The sequence below is a fragment of the Callithrix jacchus genome, chromosome 21 (genome assembly GCF_049354715.1).
Source record: "Callithrix jacchus isolate 240 chromosome 21, calJac240_pri, whole genome shotgun sequence".
Lineage (NCBI taxonomy): Eukaryota > Metazoa > Chordata > Mammalia > Primates > Cebidae > Callithrix > Callithrix jacchus.
The window spans coordinates 46,681,175-46,697,853 of record NC_133522.1 but is presented as its reverse complement, the minus strand read 5'-3'; the positions used below and the strand labels follow the sequence as shown (position 1 = coordinate 46,697,853).

The 16,679-nt window shown below is 44.0% G+C and overlaps 2 pseudogenes across 2 annotated transcripts; both read left to right on the top strand.

Annotated features, from left to right (window-relative positions):
* The first annotated feature begins 11,524 nt into the window (after nt 1–11,524).
* LOC100404624 (hexokinase-1 pseudogene) lies at nt 11,525–15,053 on the top strand (annotated as a pseudogene). Its single transcript, XR_013530598.1, has one exon. The product of XR_013530598.1 is annotated as a hexokinase-1 pseudogene (transcript).
* LOC144580660 (hexokinase-1 pseudogene) lies at nt 11,525–15,053 on the top strand (annotated as a pseudogene). The gene has a single exon (XR_013530599.1). The product of XR_013530599.1 is annotated as a hexokinase-1 pseudogene (transcript).
* Nucleotides 15,054–16,679: the final 1,626 nt, after the last annotated feature.

Sequence of the window (16,679 nt, the reverse complement as noted above, 5' to 3'; positions counted from 1 at the left end):
ATGATGGCGGGTGTAGTGGCTCACGCCTGTAATCCCAGCACTTTGGGAGGCTGAGGCAGGTGGATCATGAGGTCAAGAGATCAAGACCATCCTAGCCAACATGATGAAACCCCGTCTCTACTAAAAATACAAAAATTAGCTGGGCGTGGCGGTGCATGACTGTAGTCCCAGCTACCTGGGAGGCTGAGGCAGAAGAATTGCTTGAAGCCAGGAGGCGAAGGTTGTAGCGAACCGAGATCACGCCACTGCACTCCAGCCTGGTGCCTGGCAACAGAGCAAGACTCTGTCTCAAAAAAAAAAAAAGAAAAGAAAAAAGAGTCAACTATGTTCTAACTGCTCCAAGGGTTTTCTTTTTCTCCAGCTAAATGAGCAACACAATTGCAGCTCACTGATTGACAGATATTGACGGATCTCTTGACCCCACCCAATCCCACAAACGATACTACAGCTTTGGTTGGACAAGAGACTAATTTTAGTAACTTTCTTCTGATAAGAGACCACCAACCACAGACTGGTGGTCTCGCAGGTCCACAGAGGCTGCACACTAAGTGCCTTCGTGTCCTCTGCTTAATCTTTTTATATATAGAGATTAATGCATTTACAGGTTCGGTCTCCACCCCAAAGTGCACATGGAATGCATATTGTATGCAGGGGTGCACATACACACCTCATAAATATTTATAACCCCTCCTATAGCTTGTTAAATATATAGACTTGGCCAACCCATTCAGCATAAAATTCTTGTCTCACCCATCCTCCTTCAAAGTACCTGCTTCTAGTCTCTGCTGAAGGCTATTCTTCCCAGCCGATCAGGGTGGCCAGAGGCTTCAACCCTTTATAAGAAATTAGGCTCTCTTCTTCAGGTGTATGGACCTTGGGATTCTTTTGTGGGCATGTGTGAGAAGTTTGTCTTTGATGGCCTCTCAATCCCTGAATCCATGTCCTGTCAGCATGCAGTGACTTTCCCAAACCTCACACATCCAACCTTCATCCTTCTAGCTCTTGGAGGAAAGGAGGCAAGGAGCCAAGCATTTGCTGAGTCAGCTGGGTTTCAGGCGCTATATCAAGAATGTTTATACGTGGTGAATCTGCTAAGGCGTTGATAACAGAGGCGACATCAGGTATCAGATGAGAGATGAAGATGGAACCCTGCCCAGAAGGTGTTACGTTTTAACAGTGAGAAGTTAAGAGTAATAACATCTTTTTGATTCACCCAAGCCTTTATTTTTTCAACAATCATTCATTAAACATCTACCACGTGGTCATCCTGGCAGCTCACTGATTGACAGATATTGATGGATCTCTTGACCCCAGCCAATCCCACAAACCATACTACAGCTTTGATTGGACAAGAGACTAATTTTAGTAACTTTCTTCTGATAAGAGACCCCATATCCTGTGGGGTATGAAGGTGGACTCACACTGCCAGCCTCATGAGGAGCTCGTGACTTATTGTCAAGGCCCCCAGGGAGAGGGTGGGCAGCGGAGCTAGCCTGGCAGCAGCAGCGTCCTCTACTGCATCAGTCACTAAACACGCAACTTCGGGCTGGTTTTGCAACCTTTCCACGTTTAGGTTTCTTGTTAGTAAAACAGAGAAAGTAATCCTCTCTGCCTCATATGGTGTTGAATGGGGGAATACTTGTACAGAACTCCACATGGGAGGAGGAAGTACTTCTTGTAAAAACCTGATATCAGTGCTCAGCACAGACCTGATAGAGTTCCATTCAAGCGTGTGAGCCCTCAAAGGCCACCTGGAATGTGAGGTGGGTAAACAGCCTGCGAGAAATATTATGGGAAGCCAGAGAGAGGGTGCCAGACCACAGCCTGGGTGAGAGGAGGTGGTATTCAAAATGGCTCCAGATGGGTGAAGGGTGGGTTCTCCCGTGGCAGAGGGAAAGAAGGGAATTTCTGGCATGATATATTTGCTGTGTTTTGGAGCTGGGAGTATCTGGTGGTTCTGGGACTTAGGGTGCCTGTGCATAGGGTGGCATGGGAGAAGAAGGTGAGTCTTCAGGCTGGGATGTGTTTTGTTTCATTTTTTTAAAGATGAAGTCTAGCTCTATCACTCAGGCTCGAGTGCAGTGGTATGATCGTGGTTCACTGCAGCCTCTCACGCTTGGGCTCAAGCAATCCTCCTGCCTTAGCCTCCTGAGTAGCTGGGACCACGACTGCATGCCACCACGCCCAGCTAACTTTTAAAAAATATTTTTTTGTGTGGAGACAGGGCTTCACTATATTGCCCAAGCTGGTCTTGAACTCCTGGGCTCAGCCAATCCCTCGCACCTTGGCATTGCAAAATGCTGGGATTACAGGTGCAGCCACCATACCAGGCCTTCCCAAATGTCTTCCCGTTCCCCCCAATTCTATTACTTTGTACCTTAAAAATGCTCAGTATCATATGTCTAAAGACAAATTTCCTTAATGATATGCCGTTGCTGCACTGAGTGAAATGATAAAATGTATAAAATGTTAATAATCTCTCTCCTCCCCAGTTGTCTTCCAGTCTCATCCCCTGAGGTAACCAAAGGTAATGTGTTGGTTGTGTCTTTCCCCACACACTTTGGGGAATCCTGGCTTAAAGGGATAGCCCTGTCACAGTGAAGTAACTGGCAGCAGGGGTGACAGTCTCAGACCAAGCCTTTGTCTGAAGATTCCCCAAGTCACATCATCCCTTAACTGACTTCATCTCAGGTTTTGTGTCAGCCACAATGAGACAGGTTCTTGATAAATGAAACACCATCGATGTTTCCTATGTTGGGTGTTTTAGTTGCTATAGAGAAAAAGCTTCTAAATACATCTCCAGCTAGTATGCTAATAAAAGGATCTGATGTTATATGACCCGAAGGAAGGAAATAAATGTAGGTCACCCATGGATAAAGTAGCCATGAAAAAATGGTGCAATTGCATTTCTTAAACCACAAGAGACTCACGAGATTTTATTTTATTTTATTTTATTTTATATAATTTTTAAATCAGCCCTTCAGAGATCTGGCACAATAAGCATAAATATCCCTTACGTGTGGACTTGGCCAGTTCTGGATGAATTGTTATATACCCTGAAGAAAGACGAACTCCATTCGTCTGGCTGTGTTAAGCACAGCAGATTCCACTGGGTCCGGCTTAGCGGGGTCTGAAAACTGCTTCCCAGACAAAGGCAGATGAGACACAAGTGGAGGCTCCAACGGGCCTGGAAACCAGGAACTCAGGTTTCCACTTCAAAATGCATATCCAGTAAGCTTCAAATATTGTTTGGATATCACATTTGTATAACACAATTTACTTTTAAGATTGTTTTTGATTCTTACTATTCTGTTTGAGACATTATAAAATAGGCACACTGACCGTATTTATCGTAAGCTCATTTTTGTAGGATAAAAATTCAGCTTCTAAAGTTAAACTCTGTTGCTTGCAAGAGTATCTCTAGTGTCAGAGAAAACTGGAAGCAAAAGGCCACCCAACAGAGCATCGTTATAACGTGTCCTTTGGTGCAGAAATGGATCTGCGGGGCCAAGGTAGGCAGATGACATGATGTGTCTGAACAGCGGAACTAATTCTTTCTTTCGACCCTAGAGGGTTCCTGTTAGGTAAGGACTTGGTGTGCTTGCCCTGTCTCTACCAAGTTCCCAGCTGGAAACAGATGGCAGGAGCAGTGAGCAACTGTGAACCGAGGTGTGGGGACCAAATGAGAGAGGATGACACAACTAAAGAATGGCCCCAGCAGAGATCTTCTCCACTCCTAAGAGTGAAAGGGCAAGGGGAGCGGAGGGTGTTATAGGACCCTCAGAGTCAGAAAAACTACAGGAGGGGGTCGCAGACAGGGCTGGCGATCATTAGGAATATCGCCACCCACAAAACCCCAGTAGGAGAGGGAGGGAGGGAGGAAGGCTATGTGATCGGACCTCTCCCTTTCTGCTCTCTGGGTTCCTGTCCATGTCTCTGCTGGCCAAACCCAACGGAATCAGTGTCTTAGTTCATTCGATCTGTGGTAATAGAAGTACCATCGATGAGTGGCTTATACATAACGGAAATGTATTTCTCATAGTTCTGGAGGCTGGAAGTCCAAGATCAGGGTGCCAGCATGCTCGGGTTCTGATGAGGGCCCTCTTTCAGATTGCGGACTGCTGATTTCCCATTGCATCTTCACAAGGTGGAAAGAGGGTGAAAGAATTCCTTGGAGCTTCTTGGACAAGGACAGTAATACCATCCATAAGGGGTCCACCCTCATGACCCATTTAGTGAGTACAGTTCAATGGTTTTCCGTATATTTGTAGTTATATAACCATCATCGAATCTGATTTTCTTTTTGTCACTTGTGCTTTTGGTGGTCTGCTTAGGAGGACTAAATAATGCCAGGTCACAAGGACTCACTTCTATGTCTTCTTCTAACAGGTTTATAGCCAGCTCTTACATCTACAATGTATTTTGAATTAGTTTTTGTGTGTGGTGTGAGGAAGTGTTCAGTTTTATTCATTCACGTGTGGATATCCAGCTGTCTCAATGTCAAGAAGTTTAGTCTTTCCCCCTTGAATTATCCTAGCACCTTGTTGAAAATCAACTGACCATAAAATTAAAAGTTCGTTTCCAGATTCTCAGTTCTGATTCTGTTCTATTGATTTATATGTATGTCCTGACGCCAATACAACACTGTCTTGACTGCCGTAGCTCTGTTGTAAGTTTTGGAATTGGGAATTATGAGTCCTCCAGCTTTGATTTTCCTTTTCAAGTTTGTTTTGACTATTTCAATCAATTGCATTTTCACATGAAATTTAGGATGAACTTGCCGACTTGTGTAAAAGCGCCATCTCATATTTTAATAGGAATTGCAGTAACTAAATCAATTTGGGGAGCATTGACACTGTACTAACGTGTTCTGATCTAGGCTCCTGAGGTGTTTTATTTAGGTCTTTTCTGCTTTTCCCAATGATAGGTTATAATTTTCTGAACACATGTTTTATGTTTGTTAAATGTATTTCTAAACATTTTAGTTTTTTTAATGCTATTGTAAGTGGAATTGATTTCTATATTTGATTTTTAGGTTGTTAATTGAAACTGGATAGTAATGCAGTTGAAATTTGTAAATTGATCTTGTATCCTGTAATCTTGCTCAAATTGTTAGTTCTTATAGGTTTTAAGTGTTTTCTATATACAAGATCATTCCATTTGCAAATAAATCGTTTTTCAATCTGAATACCTTTTATTTCTTTTCCTGCTCAATTACCTGGAATAATTTTTTTTCTACAATATTGACTAGAATTGCTAAGAGCAGACATCCTTGCTGTGTTCTTGATCTTGAGGGGAAAATATTTAGTCTTTGGTCAGGTAGTTTAATTGATCCACATTTAAAGTTATTATTGACATGTTTGGATTTATCTATTGTTTTGCTTTTTGTGTTTTTAAAATATGCCACATATAATTTCTGTTCCTCTATTTCTCATTTGCTACTTTATTTTGTATTAAGTGAATACTTTACAATGCAATGTTTTGAATTCTTTAGTGAATTTCTTACCATATATTTTCCAGTTTTCTTTTCTACTGGTTCCTCCAGAATTTACAATATGCCTATTAACTTACCAGATTCTACTTTAGATTTATGCTAACTTAATTCAAATAAAATATAGAAATAGTGGATCACGAGGTCAAGAGATCGAGACCATCCTGGTCAACATGGTGAAACCCCGTCTCTACTAAAAATACAAAAATTAGCTGGGCACGGTGGCGCGTGCCTGTAATCCCAGCTACTCAGGAAGCTGAGGCAGGAGAATTGCCTGAACCCAGGAGGCGAGGTTGTGGTGAGCCGAGATCGCGCCATTGCACTCCAGCCTGGGTAACAAGAGCGAAACTCCGTCTCAAAAAAACAAAATATATAGAAACATTATTCTTATATAACTCCATTCCTTCATTATCTTTTTAATATAATTATAGTGTTTGTTATATGTTATCATAAGAAATGTTTGCTTCTTATTTTACATTTCTGGTTCTCTTTATTTCTTCTCATGGATTTTACTTACCAACCTGTGTCTTTTCATTCTCTAATATAATTTTGCTCCCCCCCCGCCTCCTCCGTGCTATTACTGCCAAATTCTTTACAATTTTGTAAATTATGGACCCAGTAATATAATTCCATGCATAAAATCTCATGCACTTGTCTTTTAAATCAACTGAGAGAAGAAGAGAGAAAAAAGAGGCAATTATACTATCTTTTACAATTAACTATATAATCACCTTTATTGGCACCCTTTTTGCTTCTTTGTATACATTTGAATTACTCTGCTGTCACTTGCATTCAGCACTGCTAATAAGGCAGGTCTGCGTGTCATTAGATTGTCTTGCTGCATGTAACCGTTTTGGTTCTCTCGTTCTCTTTGGGCATTTTTAATGTCATCCATTGCTTTAGCCTCCATTAATTCCGATGAAAAGTCAGCTGTTAAAATGATTGCCTTTTTTTGTATGTGTCGATTTGTTTTAGTCTTGTTGCTTTGAAGATTTTTCTGTCTTTGGTACTTAACATTTTGACTATAGTGTGTCTGAGTCTGGTCTCTTACATTTATCTGACTTAGAATTTATTGGGATGTTTGGATTTGTAGATTAAAGATTTTTGTTAAATTTGGTCAGCTTTTAGCCATTATTTCTTTAAATGTGCTGTTTTCTCTCTCTGCTTCTTTGATGTGCTCATTGCACTTCACTGCTTGAGGTTGTGTTTGATGGTTCAGCACATTGGCTGAGACTCCGAATTTTTCTTTATTCTTTTTTTCACCTTCCAATTGCATAATCTCTATCCACCTATCTTCAAGTTTGCTGATTCATTCTTCTACTTGCTCAGATCAGATAGTTATAGGTGTGTAGCTTTCAAAATAATAAGCGCAATCTAGGACAAACTTACAGCCAACCTCATACTGAATGAGCACAAGCTGAAATCATTCCCCTTGAGAACTAGAACAAGATGAGGATGCCCATTCTCACCATTCCTAAGCAACTTAGTAGTAGAAATCTTAACCAGAGCTATCAGGCAAGAGACAAAAATAAAAGGCATCCAAATAGGCAAGAAGTCAAACTATCTCTCTTCACTAACAATATGATCCTATACCTAGAAAGTCCTAAAGACTCCACCAAAAGGCAAGGAGAACTGATAAAAAAGTTTTTAGCAAGGTTTCAGGATAGAAAGTCAATGCGCAAATCAGGAGCATTTCTATACACCAATGATACGTAGGGTGAGAGTCACATCAGCAACACAGTCCCACTTACTGTGTGGATAGAGGAGGGGAACCCCAGACTTCTTGGCCAGGCTCACTTGGAAAGAACTTCTGTGGCACAGAGCTGCAGGAAGGGCAGATGAGAAATTGTAGCCATTGTACCACAAAGGAAATGGTGTCTCATGTTCTTGGCTGTAAGTTCCTAGAGTATGGCTTTGATCACACTGAGGTGAGAGTAGAGTGGGGAGAGAAAACGTCGGGAGTCAGATGCCAAGACTCTTGCTGTTCTTACGCAGACTTAGTCAATTTTCTTGAAATAATGTTTCTACATTTGTGGTGTGTCTCCCAGGATACTTTCCAGAGACTGTAATATATATATATATATATATATATATATATATGTATATATACTTTTAACATTTTCCACCAGGTATGGTTGTTTCACTGAAGAGAGGGTTTATGTAGCTCCTTATGCCACCATCCCAAAAGTGTCCTTCTATGTGATTTTATGTGTTTCCTTTTGCTTATATTTTTAGACAGTTACCAGTTTTTCAGTTTTCTGACTTCTCTGTGTACTTAAGTTGAAGAATTACATGGTTCATAGGAGCAGGCCAGGCTCCCAGCCGTCCCTGGTCACTGCAGCAGCCCTCTCACTGAGGGCCTCAGCATGTGCTTTTCCCAAAGCGGTGCTTTCTTCGCCCATCCTCCTTCACCCGGTCTAACTGTTTGCCACCTGTTAATGGCTTAAATGTATTTCTCCAAAAGATGTTGAAGTTCTAACCCCTGGTATCCATGATATGACCTTATTAGAAATGATCAAGTTAAGATGCAGTCATTAGAGTGGTTTCTTTTTTCTTTTTTTTTTTTGAGATGGAGTTTCGCTCTTGTTACCCAGGCTAGAGTGCTATGGCGCTATCTCAGCTCACCGCAACTTCCGCCTCCTGGATTCAGGCAATTCTCCTGCCTCAGCCTCCTGAGTAGCTGGGATTACAGGCACGCACCACCATGCCCAGCTAATTTTTGTATTTTTAGTAGAGACGGGGTTTCACCATGTTGACCAGGATGGTCTCGATCTCTTGACCTCGTGATCCACCTGCCTCGGCCTCCCAAAGTGCTGGGATTACAGGTGTGAGCCACTGTGCCCAGCCTAGAGGACCCATATGCCTGATGTCCTTATAAAAAGGGGAAGCTTGGACACAGACAGGTGCACTTGGAGAATACCTTATGAACCCCAAGGCAGAGGACATCATGAGAACCTGCAGCAGAAGCCAAGGAACACCCAAGACTGCCAGCAAATCAGTAGATGCTGAGGGTAGTTCTGGGAAAGATCCCTTTCTCAGAGCCTCAGAAAGAACCAACTCTGCTGAGAAGTTGATCTTGAACTTCTGGCCTTCAGAATTATGAGAAAATGCATTTCTGTTTTTAAGCTACCCTAGCATGTGGTGCTTTGTTATGGGAGTCCCAGGAAAGTAAGACACCACCCGCTGGCCCTCCTCCTGGAGGTTTCTGATCACGCATCCTTGGTTAGGACCTCTTTGCCATGTCTTCCCACACCTTGCACTTTTTCATCCAAGCGCTTTCTGTAGTACAATTATTTGTGATTTCTTTAATTATGATTGTTTAACTACTTGTACAATTATTGGTTTTATTTGCCCTCATTAGTCTTGTCAGTCCTCTGTGCATGTGGGGCTTGGGGCCATATCTGTCTTATTTACCAACATACCCCAACCACTTAGCACAAGACTTGGCACATAGTGACCTTGGATAGCACTGGTCGAAGGATTTAATTTTCTTTCATTTCTTCCCTCTGCCTCCCCTTGAGGGTCGTATTAGTTTTAGACTTATAAAGCAGTCTGTGACCTTGGTCCTCCTACTGGAAAGGAAGCTCCAGGTCTTGCCCCCAGCTGCACTTAGTGCAGGCTGGCCACTTACTGCCCTTCCTGGGCTGCTGCCAGGGAATGAGGGAACTGACTTTCACTTACAGCTGTGGCCTGCACCAGGGCATTGGACTCACCTGGGGCTTATAAAATGCAGACGCCTTGGCTTCACAGCAGCGCAAGCTCCCTAGGTGATCCTCATATGAGAGTCGCTGAGTTTGAGACCATTGACACCTATCTTAAGTACAGTAATAACTTACTTGGCCACTTGTATTTCTGGTTCATAGTTAATTAAAAACCAGAAGTGAGGCCGGGCGCAGTGGCTCAAGCCTGTAATCCCAGCACTTTGGGAGGCCGAGGTGGGTGGATCACGAGGTCGAGAGATCGAGACCATCCTGGTGAACATGGTGAAACCCCGTCTCTACTAAAAATACAAAAAATTAGCTGGGCATGGTGGCACGTGCCTGTAGTCCCAGCTACTCGGGAGGCTGAGGCAGGAGAATTGCCTGAATCCAGGAGGCGGAGGTTGCGGTGAGCCGAGATCGCACCATTGCACTCCAGCCTGGGTAACAAGAGGGAAACTCCGTCTCAAAAAAAAAATAAATAAATAAAAAATAAAAAAAACCAGAAGTGAATATGGAGGGTGGGTACCAGAAACAGGGTCCCAAACACCAAGCAATTGAGTTCCCCCAAATCAGTAGGAACGCTAAGGATAGGGACAGATGGGCTTCTGACCTGCATTCTAATCTTCACAATGATGGGCCTAGGTAAATAAGGAAACTTTAGTTACGCTCCATGTGCATTCCTTAACAAGATGGAAAATGATAAATCACTAACACTGCCACACTGAGCTTTTCTGATGTACCAGGCACAGCTCTGAACAGAGATGATGTTTGATTTAAACCTTACAAGAACCTTAGAAGGTTATGTTCTGTTGATATTCCCATTTTTCAGATGAGGAAACCAAGGCCTAGAGAGAGCCAGTGAGTTGTTCAAGATCACATTACCAGTAATTAGAGAGACAAACTCAAATCTTCATCTATCCAACTCTGAAGCTGGTAATATTAATGTTTTTTGAATATGTTCCTTTTGTTTCCATAAAAGACAAATTTGTGGGGAAAATTCATTTACGATGGAAAATTCATTCATTATCTACCAGCGCCACCTTAATGACACTACCAGCGTTCATGACCCACCAGCGCCATGTTAATGGTGTGTTCACTTAAAACTTGCCCAAAGGAATGAATTGGGTAACGTCTGACAAATGTGAAATTTTCAAAAGTCATTTAATTTTTATTCAGACCACTTTGGTAGATAAAAAGAAAGCTAGAAGCGATTCTGTCATGTTTACTCCTTTGCGCCTTCTGAAGAGAAGAAGGTGCATTACTGAGTTGTATTTGCTGGGTTTTTGCATCTGATTAACAATGAATAGTAGAAATATGCTCTTTTACCACATCTTACCTTTTCTGGCCTGCTTTGAGGCTCTCTTGGTAAAATGCCTGGCCTCAGACAGGATGTTCTTTGTGGGCTGAACCAGACGCCATATTTGCCTCATTTTCCTGCGTGGTGAGTTCAGATCAGGTTACCATTATAAGCTGATTCTCATAAAAGTCTGTGAATAAGAAAAGGGAGAGCTTGCAGCACTGGGAGATTTATATTCCTCTCCTGGTAGCAAGAAAGTCATTCTGAATATCTGTTTGCAGAGAAATACGCAGATTTGTGCTTTCTCTGCAGGTTCTAAGGTCTCTCCTCTAAGATGGATTGTTGAAGTTTCTTCAAGGAAGTCCAAAGAGAGAAACGAGAACTGGAGCGAAAGAGCGTTTTTTATTCACCCACACTTCCTCCTCTACTGGTTGATTATGAAAACCCCTACCCTAACAGATGGCTTGGTGCGGGCTCTTCGTTGAAGGTACTATTACTAACAGATGAAATACACGTGTCCTCACAGAGACGTCTCAGGAGGGCAGCTCTGGAGCCAGATGATGCTCTAATATTCTATAAGCTTGGTGTGAAAAGGAGAGAGTTTTAAAATTAGTTACTTTCACTCTGAAAGGCAAGGATAAGAGGTCATTCTGCATTTATCTTTTCCTAATTGGAAGAAGAAGCCTTCTCAGTCTAAACGTTTACTTCATTGGCATTTGACTAAGACTCCAGTTTTGGTGACTAGAGATTTAAATTCATATTAGACTCATTAAGAAACACAAGTAAAACTTTCAGAGTACAAATGGGTGGGCAATCCCTAAATAATTCAGTGGTACTTTTTAGCTAATTGAGCCAAATATACTGATAACAACTTGTAGGCATCCACAGTTATCCGACCTCAAGTCTCAGCTGGGATTATGCTTGTGGCTTCTCAGGGTTGGAAGGGACCTCAGAAGGCTATACATGTTTGAAGAATCTAAAAAGTGAGGAGGTACTAGTACTTATACAGTCATTAAAAATTCAGGTTAGGCTGCCGCCCCGCACCCCCGACCGCCAGCATGATCGCCGCACAGCTCCTGGCCTATTACTTCACGGAGCTGAAGGATGACCAAGTCAAAAAGATTGACAAATATCTCTATGCCATGCGGCTCTCCGATGAAACTCTCATAGATATCATGACTCGCTTCAAGAAGGAGATGAAGAATGGCCTCTCCCGGGATTTTAATCCAACAGCCACAGTCAAGATGTTGCCAACATTTGTAAGGTCCATTCCCGATGGCTCTGAAAAGGGAGATTTCATTGCCCTGGATCTTGGTGGGTCTTCCTTTCGAACTCTGCGGGTGCAAGTGAATCATGAGAAAAACCAGAATGTTCGCATGGAGTCTGAGGTTTATGACATCCCAGGGAACATCGTGCATGGCAGTGGAAGCCAGCTTTTTGATCATGTCGCTGAGTGCCTGGGAGATTTCATGGAGAAAAAGAAGATCAAGGACAAGAAGTTACCTGTGGGATTCACATTTTCTTTTCCTTGCCAACAATCCAAAATCGATGAGGCTGTCCTGATCACCTGGACAAAGTGATTTAAAGCGAGCGGCGTGGAAGGAGCAGATGTGGTCAAGCTGCTTAACAAAGCCATAAAAAAGCGAGGGGACTATGATGCCAACATTGTAGCTGTGGTGAATGACACGGTGGGTACCATGATGACCTGTGGCTATGACGACCAGCAGTGTGAAGTTGGCCTGATCATCGGCACTGGCACCAATGCTTGCTACATGGAGGAACTGAGGCACATTGATCTGGTGGTAGGAGACGAGGGGAGGATGTGTATCAACACGGAATGGGGAGCCTTTGGAGATGATGGATCCTTAGAAGACATTCGGACGGAGTTTGACAGGGAGATAGACCGAGGATCCCTCAACCCTGGAAAACAGCTGTTTGAGAAGATGGTCAGTGGCATGTACTTGGGAGAGCTGGTTCGACTGATCCTGGTCAAGATGGCCAAGGAGGGCCTCTTATTTGAAGGGCGGATCACCCCGGAGCTGCTCACCAGAGGGAAGTTTAACACCAGTGATGTGTCAGCCATTGAAAAGAATAAGGAAGGTCTGCACAATGCCAAAGAAATCCTGACCCGCCTGGGAGTGGAGCCATCTGATGATGACTGTGTTTCAGTCCAGCACGTGTGCACCATAGTCTCATTTCGCTCAGCCAACCTGGTGGCTGCCACGCTGGGTGCCATCTTGAACCGCCTGCGTGATAACAAGGGCACACCTAGGCTTCAGACCACAGTTGGTGTCGACGGGTCTCTTTACAAGACGCACCCACAGTATTCCCGGCGTTTCCACAAGACTCTGAGGCGCTTGGTGCCGGACTCCGATGTGCGTTTCCTCCTCTCGGAGAGTGGTAGCGGCAAGGGGGCTGCCATGGTGACGGCGGTGGCCTACCGCTTGGCTGAGCAGCACCGGCAGATAGAGGAGACCCTGGCTCATTTCCACCTCACAAAGGACATGCTGCTGGAGGTGAAGAAGAGGATGCGGGCCGAGATGGAGCTGGGCCTGCGGAAGCAGACGCACAACAATGCCGTGGTCAAGATGCTGCCCTCCTTCGTCCGGAGCACCCCAGACGGGACCGAGAATGGCGACTTCTTGGCCTTGGATCTTGGAGGAACTAATTTCCGTGTGCTGCTGGTGAAAATCCGTAGTGGGAAAAAGAGAACAGTGGAAATGCACAACAAGATCTATGCCATTCCTGTTGAAATCATGCAGGGCACTGGGGAAGAGCTGTTTGATCACATTGTGTCCTGCATCTCTGACTTCCTGGATTACATGGGGATCAAAGGCCCCAGGATGCCTCTGGGCTTCACGTTCTCATTTCCTGCAAGCAGACGAGTCTGGATGCGGGAATTTTGATCACGTGGACAAAGGGTTTTAAGGCAACAGACTGTGTGGGGCACGATGTAGTCACCTTACTAAGGGATGCAATAAAAAGGAGAGAGGAATTTGACCTGGACGTGGTGGCTGTAGTCAACGACACGGTGGGCACCATGATGACCTGTGCTTATGAGGAGCCCACCTGTGAGGTTGGACTCATTGTTGGGACCGGCAGCAATGCCCGCTACATGGAGGAGATGAAGAACGTGGAGATGGTGGATGGGGACCAGGGGCAGATGTGCATCAACATGGAGTGGGGGGCCTTTGGGGACAACGGGTGTCTGGATGATATCAGGACAAATTATGACAGATTGGTGGACGAATATTCCCTAAATGCCGGCAAACAAAGGTACGAGAAGATGATCAGTGGCATGTACCTGGGTGAAATCGTCGGCAACATCTTGATCGACTTCACCAAGAAGGGATTCCTTTTCCGAGGGCAGATCTCTGAGCCGCTGAAGACCCGGGGCATCTTTGAGACCAAGTTCCTCTCTCAGATCGAGAGTGACCGATTAGCACTGCTCCAGGTCCGGGCCATCCTCCAGCAGCTGGGTCTGAATAGCACCTGTGATGACAGTATCCTCGTCAAGACCGTGTGCGGGGTGGTGTCCAGAAGGGCTGCGCAGCTGTGTGGCGCAGGCATGGCTGCGGTGGTGGATAAGATCCGAGAGAACAGAGGACTGGACCGTCTGAACGTGACTGTGGGAGTGGACGGGACGCTCTACAAGCTTCATCCGCACTTCTCCAGAATCATGCACCAGACGGTGAAGGAACTGTCACCAAAATGTAACGTGTCCTTCCTCCTATCTGAGGATGGCAGCGGCAAGGGGGCTGCGCTCATCACGGCTGTGGGCGTGCGGTTGCGCACAGAGGCAAGCAGCTAAGAGCCCGGGACCCCCACCTGCTGCCCCTCCAGCACTTCTCTCTTCGAGCGGCAACCCCTACCCTCCCAGCGGGTCGTGCTGGGAGACGCCGGCACCGAGGTCCCCCAGCATGGGGAGGAAAGCAAACTCCAACTAATGGTGTATATTGTAGGGTACAGAATAGAGGGTGTGCTGTTGATAATATCTCTCACCCGGATCCCCCTCACCTGCCCTGCCACTGCATGGTTTGACTTCGACCTGGTCCCCCACGTGTGAAGTGTACTGGCATCCATTTCTAATGTATGCATTCATCCAATGGAGTTATTTATTGGCTGGAGATAGAAAGTCGCACCACCTGACAGGCCTTCTGGGCCTCCAAAGTCCATCCTTGGGGTTCCCCCTCCCCGTGTGAAATGTATTATCACCAGCAGACACTGCCAGGCCTCCCTCCTGGGGGCACTGCCTGAAGGCGAGTGTGGGCATAGCATTAGCCGCTTCCTCCCCTCCTGGCACCCACTTCGGCCTGGCGTCCCATTGTGATGTGTCAATGCCACAAAATTGTGTGTCCGTGGAACCGGTCCTAGCTACGTGTGACAGTCTTGCATTCTGTTTGTCTCGTGGGGAGAGGTGACAATCCTGCGGGAATGTGTTTAGTCTCCATTTGGGTAAAAGGAACCAACCAACGAACAATGCCATCACTGGAATTTCCCACCGCTTGTGAGCCATGTCGTATGACCTAGTAAACTTTGTACCGATTCAAAAAAAAAAAAAAAATTCAGGTTAGGGTTGGTTTGTACTTATTTTTCGATTACCTTATGCTTATAAATAACACTCAATAAATAGTGATCAATTTGCCGCAGGGGGAAAGTACCTGGACATCATAATATATGCAAAATATATGCAAAATAGCTTTAAGTCTTGATCATGACACTGTGAAAAGGTTGAAGGAGTAAGTTTCTAACTTTCCTGCTGGCCAATGAGTGGACATAGAAGGAGAGATGAATGTTCATTTTCAGGGAACTTCTGTCTTGTTCTATAATGCACAATTCTACTGGGTAATTTCCTTTTGAGTCAACTCTGGTGTGGAGAACAAAGGCTTAGCTATCTCATGAAAAATTTACTGGCTTTAGGTTCATAGAGTTTCCAGCACTGTCCAATATAACTGTCTGCAAGAGTGGGAATGTTCTACACGTCAGCACTGTTTAACGTGCCAGCTGCTAGCCATGTGAGGCTACTGAGCACTTGAAATATGGAGAGTGCACCAAGAATAACTCATTTTTTAAAATTTTATTTTAATTAATTTGCCTTTAAATTGAAATAGTCATGTAGCTAGCAGCTGGCATATTTGACAGTTGTAGGACTATATATAATAACCTTTCAAAGTTCATTGGTATCTTTTCATAATTTAAAAGTAGACTCGTGCATAGTAAAATGAAACAAAATTAGTAAGAACACATCTGTTTAATAAAGGAGACTATTTCATGAAATTATATATTCCTTCTATGTCCTACTCCAGTCCATCTTTTGAGATGTGACTATGGATAACAGCTTCCTGTAGATCTCCCCCACGAGCTCTCTATGCATGTATAAACATAGAGATGTACACACGTTTCTTTATGGAGTGGGAACACGCAGTATCCACTGATTTCATTTCATTACTTGTTTAGCTTCCAAACACCTGGGGATTTTGTTATATGAGCCCTAAAGCTGCCTTGTCATTTTTATGACTGAATAGTATTCCATAATCTAGATGAATGATTATTTAATTGGTCCCTAGTGGTGGATATTTGGGTTTTTCTCATCCAGTTGCTATGGTATAATCACAGAACTCACCATTCATCCAGTTGTATTTCTGCATGTGTGTGTGACTGATATTTTCAATGATAGTAAATTGCATGGGAAGGAAATCTTAAAGACAACGCTAGGATGCAAGCCATTTAGGATTTAATAAGTTTTTGTCCTTGAAATGCTCTCAGAAACAAACAAGAGTGAGTCTCATTTTCATACGATAAGCCTAACGTTGACTGCAAGCACCACGTGAGAAACAGTTGCTGTCTATATGTTCACTGATACATCCCATGTGTTCCCTGTGCGAGCTGGGAGCACGGGCTCAAAAAACCTTTGCTTAATCAGTGGACAGATGCCCTGGCTATGGAGCACATTCTGAGTCTTTCACCTGCTTTGGACAGGATCTGCCTCGACTGAAGAGGTCACGTTTGTCTTAAATAGCAAAGGCTATTAATAGCTCTCCCAGTCACATATTATGTAGATTTCAATTGCTCCTCGCCCATCCTTGGAGTAATATCCATTACTATTCCTAGAGAAACAATAAGGAAAAAGCTAAAATACCTTACAGATATTGAGAGTTGCTTTTTAAAACTTTTCTGAAAATGTGATGAA